Consider the following 6,000-nt stretch of genomic DNA (forward strand, 5'->3'; position numbering starts at 1 on the left):
CTCCCTCAAGGTGCGGCCGTCACCTCAACGAGGAAGACGTCCAAATTAGACTTGGAAAACTTTATTGATCTAAGCGTCCGGTGGAATTAGAGACTGAGAGCGAGCGCTTTGAAGGGAAGTTTTAGTGTCGCTATCGTAAACCGCTATAATCCATCATATCTGCCATTCAAATTAGCATGTGTGCCCACGGTGTCACACGCACACTCCGAGGTCAAAGCGGTAATGCTAGCTTAATTAGCGTTCTAATTAATAAGCCAGCAGACGTGTTAGATCATACTCATTCCAACATTGAAGAAGCAATAAAAGACTTTTAACAAGATATCACTACCGCCCTTTAAATCTATGTATTAATTAACGTGCATGCGGACGTTTGTGGCGTCAAGGCCCGCCAGCTGCGATAAGGAGATCAACATGGCTGCCATTGAGGGAAAAAAGGGAGAGAGCGCTGCAGTGTTAGTAGATAACGTCCTCGTTAGCGTCTCAAACTTTTCGGGGCAGCTCAAAAGCGGCCTAGTGGCTCTCAGGGAAATGACGGCGTCCCTCAGAGTCTCCCCATGAGTTATTGGCCACATCGGCTCGCCAAGGTCGACTTCGGACCCCGCGAGGCCTCCGCCAAGGTGAGCCCAATAAAACACAGGAAGGTGAAACCTGCCGCAGGTAGACGCCGTAAAGCTTGCCTTATCGCCCGACGGCCCTGCCCCGGGCTTCTGTCGCCGTAACGACCACGATGGAAGACTGGGGGTTGGGGGGTGTAATTCTCCACCTTTATCCTTTATCGCGCCCCTAAACACAGACGTGGGGGGGGGGGGGGGGCTGAAATAACATCTTCTTGCATCACAAGCCTCTTTAACATTTTACACTAACATTCATGCGGGACACTGCTGTAACTGTGTGTGTCCCAACTAACTTAAAGGGGAACTGCACTTTATTTGGAATTTTGCCTATTGTTCACAATCATTGGGGGGGGGGGGGGGGGGGGGGGGGGGGGGGGGGGGGGGGGGGGACTGAAATAACATCTTGCATCACAAGCCTCTTTAACATTTTACACTAACATTCATGCGGGACGCTGCTGTAACTGTGTGTGTCCCAACTAACTTAAAGGGGAACTGCACTTTATTTGGAATTTTGCCTATTGTTCACAATCATTATGAGAGACAAGAACATTTTGGTGGGGGGATTTTAAAGATGGTAAAAAACGCTTGGAAGATGCAGCTGCTGAGTCACTTTTGTAGCCTTCAAAGCCCTCTATCAACTTTTTATATACACACTGCAAGTATATAATGTAGTGATAGACACGTTAAATACCAATGTGTAACATGTTCAAAATGTTCCTTATTTTGGTCATTTTAATCATTGCCCGAACTCAGCGCATTTATTTCCATAGCAGCGCACTTCTGACTTCCAGCAATAAATGTGTGTTCCTACTTCCGGAAACAAACACAAGTGTTTTCTAATCATGGCAGACTTGGTAACAGACAACAAAGGATTTACAAATGAGGATTTACAACCTTATCTTTTTTTAAGCTGAAAATGCGGAGAATGAACTCTGGAGCAGACGGAAGCCGAGAGAGTGTGATTGGCGTGACTTGACATTGTAAATGTGGGGCTCGGAGCCCAGCTATTTTGACATAAATGGAGTACTTACCCAAAATAAACCGGAAAAAAATGTCCCCGGCCAGCTGGACCAAACAGACAACTGTCCATTCAGTGAGTCACTTTAATATTGATCATGATACATGCAGCATTTCATGCGTGTTATTACAACTACATACACTGTCGAGCTAGCTGTGGTCAAACAAAACATGAAATGTGGGCTAATACTTTACAGATACTGTAATAGGATTTGTCATGTTTTTCAATCAGTACAGATTGTGTAGTGCATTACAAACTTAATAGCGATTCGGGTGCTGACATAGAAACTAGCTCACCTGGTGCCGTAGCTAGCTTTTACAGCTTATACCGAAGCATGCCGATGTGTTCATACGCTAGAAAATAGTTCCCCTTTAAAGGGGAACATTATCACAATTTCAGAAGGGTTAAAACCATTAAAAATCAGTTCCCAGTGGCTTATTTTATTTTTCGAAGTTTTTTTTGAAATTTTACTCATCACGCAATATCCCTAAAAAAAGCTTCAAAGTGCCTGATTTTAACCATCCTTATATACACCCGTCCATTTTCCTGTGACGTCACACAGTGATGCCAATACAAACAAACATGGCGGTTAGAACAGCAAGGTATAGCGACATTAGCTCGGATTCAGACTCGGATTTCAGCGGCTTAAGCGATTCAACAGATTACGCATGTATTGAAACGGATGGTTGTAGTGTGGAGGCAGGTAGCGAAAATGAAATTGAAGAAGTAACTGAAGCTATTGAGCCATATCGGTTTGAACCGTATGTAAGCGAAACCGACGAAAACGACACGACAGCCAGCGACACGGGAGAAAGCGAGGACGAATTCGGCGATCGCCTTCTAACCAACGATTGGTATGTGTTTGTTTGGCATTAAAGGAAACTAACAACTATGAACTAGGTTTACAGCATATGAAATACATTTGGCAACAACATGCACTTTGAGAGTGCAGACAGCCCAGTTTTCATCAATTAATATATTCTGTAGACATACCCTCATCCGCTCTCTTTTCCTGAAAGCTGATCTGTCCAGTCCAGTTGGAAATGCATCTGCTTTGAGTGTCGCAGGGTATCCACACATTCTTGCCATCTCTGTCGTAGCATAGCTTTCGTCGGTAAAGTGTGCGGAACAAACGTCCAATTTCGCATCTTTGGGCCACTGGTGCAACTTGAATCCGTCCCGGTTCGTGTTGTTACACCCTCCGACAACACACCGACGAGGCATGATGTCTCCAAGGTACGGAAAACAGTCGAAAAAACGGAAAATAACAGAGCTGATTTGACTCTGTGTTTGAGAAAATGGCGGATTGCTTCCCGATGTGACGTCACAATCGCTCCGAGAGCGAATAATAGAAAGGCGTTTAATTTGCCAAAATTCACCCATTTAGAGTTCGAAAATCGGTAAAAAAAATATATGGTCTTTTTTCTGCAACATCAAGGTATATATTGACGCTTACATAGGTCTGGTGATAATGTTCCCCTTTAAGAGCGCGAGTATTGGAGGACATGTCTTACTGCACAGGACCACAGGAGGGTGCCACTGAGAAATGACGCAAAGCACACACAAACACATTCAGGGTGATGGAGGGTAATGTGATGAGAAGATCAATCATGAGCTGTCAACACTAACTAATAGAGTACCACAGCAACATATTCACACACGCACACAAACACACAGACTTTAATTGCTTTTAGGGTCAAAAGAAACACAATCAGGTGGCGTAACATGACACAAATGACAGTCATCTCATGCAGACAAAGACGTTTGCCCGAAAAAACCTTCAGCGAGTGATCAATGAGATGAGAAACATCACACATGCATGATTTTATTAGGTAAAAAAAGAATGAAATAAAGGTTATAAAAGCCATTAATTAATTAAGCAAGCATTCTGACCCCCGCATACCTTGTCTGTGTCAACGAAGCACAGGGACAAGACTGTAGACCTGCACAAGACTACAATGAATGACAAGACCATCAGACAGTTGAATAACATGCCTTCAACACAGCATCACTTAGTGGTCAGAAGAAGAACTGCAGTGGCGTCTCGATTGACATCATGACTCGGTCTCATAAAACAAAAACCATGTTGTGTTTTGTGACGTCACGTTGTTGTCCGTATGTGTGTTTGCTTGGTCTGTTAGACGGTAAAGAGGGAAGTTACATTACAAAGCAAAGAAGATATTGACTCTCAAACAGGAAACGACATCAGCACTTCTCTGACCTGCTGGAGGATCCATTACGGCTGAATGTGTGTGCGCGTGTGCATATGTGTGTGTTGACCTTTCTCAGTGTTAGCCAGTCTGAGCCATCACAGGAGGTATTAATGCACTAATCACATTAAACAGAGAATCATTAATCATCTCCGCTCAGTGCTGTCACTGCCACGCAACGCCTAATCAACTCTATTGTTTACACACGCGCACACACACACACACACACACACACACACACACACACACACACACACACACACACACACACACACACACACGCACGCACACACAGAGACTGGCATTGTCCTGGCACACACACACACACGTGTCCGCAAAGGGTTTTGCAAGAAAAAGCGCTACCAAGTGTCCCTTTTTCTTCAGTTAGGTTGTTTCTAAAGTGTGTTTTTTTTAATCTTGCTGTTTTAAAACACTCGTGTATAACCTCTCTCTCGCTTTCTCTTTCCGTCACCCTTCAACTTTCATCCTCTTCACTCTGCGGGCCCGCTGACTCAGCAGAGGCCGTCATTAACAAGCACGCTAAAAGGCAAAGATGTGCACACACACACACACTTTGCATCTTTAATGATCTCACACACACACACACACACAGCTGAAAGTGGCACAGTGCTGAACGAAGCTAAAAACACCTCAAAGTTCAACTGAACAGTGACTCAGTGGTCACAGTGCACTTTGATTTCAAGCATGAAACCAAAACATTGTTGAGCCCAGTAGTAGCCATGCTAACATGATGCACGCACACGTGCAGAAGGCATGTCCCAATTGGCACACTTCCACACTTTCTTAGTATTTTGAGTGCATTCACAGTGCGGAAGTAGGGCAAAATGCAGTGCACTGTCAGTGCACTCAACGGACACCCTCAATGTTGCTGTTCAGCAATGGCAGCCATTTTCGATCATTCATTCAAATTCTGCACCAAAGTATCATGATGTGGGATGAAAATACTACCGAAACACATACAATATGAAATTGCCCCCAGTCTTCTGTAGGTGACGTCAGCAGGCTGATGCAGGCCCCACCCACATTTTGAAGCTAAAAGTGTGCTGAAACTTACTAGAAAACAAGCATCAAATCACCACTGCATCTACTTTGGGGGGGATTTTACCTGTAGACATCATTTTTAGGTCCACAACTACGAAATAAGTGCCAATGTTGTCAGCATTAGAGGAGCCTTTGAAGGACACAATCAGTAGTATACATAAGGAGTACTGACAGAAATACTCCACACACACAGACACATTGGCAAGTTGGGCACAATAAGCAAACTTGGAGTGAACAAAGTAGAAAAAAGCATGTATAAAAAGAACTATGATTAATCCTTTCACAGTCACAAAGACATGTAGTCAATCCTTTTAACACACACACACACACATAAGTCCATAAAGTCATTTAGAGTCAAACATGGAGATTTAAAGGAGAAACTTTTAACATCATCTTGACCTCTAATTGATATGCTCATGTGTCATATTTGGTGGGGGGGACAGTGTCCTAGTGAGGATCCTCTGGGGGGACACAAAGCGTAGGTTTCGCACATTTTCTCATAGCTGTGAAATGGTCAATGTTCTGCCGCCAATGACTGTGAATTAGCAAAGCTTAAACAATGCGAGCGCTTGAACTCAGTGAAGATTTTGATGGGATTTTATGCTCTGTAAGCGATAACAAGCTTAACACGTCGCACTCCAAAATCCTCTTTGGTGTCCTTTTATGTGGACATTCAAATCCTTGGCTGCGTCTCAGTTTGCACACTTCTGTCAGTATACAGTACTTCGATAAGTATACTGTGTAAACTGTGTACTTAATTTACAAGTTTGCACATTTTGACAGAGTAGTGCTGTCCTAAAGCCATTGTGCACTTTTTTCTACCCTCCTTTTGATAGGAAATTGCAACCGCTTGATGATGGATTATCACTCTATAAGAATATTTTTCCATTAAGTAAAAAAAAAATAAAAAAAAATTGGTTATGACTTTTTCCTGTTCGTGTGTGATCCCAATTTCAAATAGGGCAACAATTACGTTGTCGTTTTTTGTTTGCTACATAGCTACACCCACTATTGAGGGTGCAAAGCATCCAGCATAACAGTCTCAAATAACACACTTCCATACTTACACTTGACATTTTGAGTGCATAAGTGTGTT

Source organism: Nerophis lumbriciformis, linkage group LG05 (assembly GCF_033978685.3).
Source record: "Nerophis lumbriciformis linkage group LG05, RoL_Nlum_v2.1, whole genome shotgun sequence".
NCBI lineage: Eukaryota > Metazoa > Chordata > Actinopteri > Syngnathiformes > Syngnathidae > Nerophis > Nerophis lumbriciformis.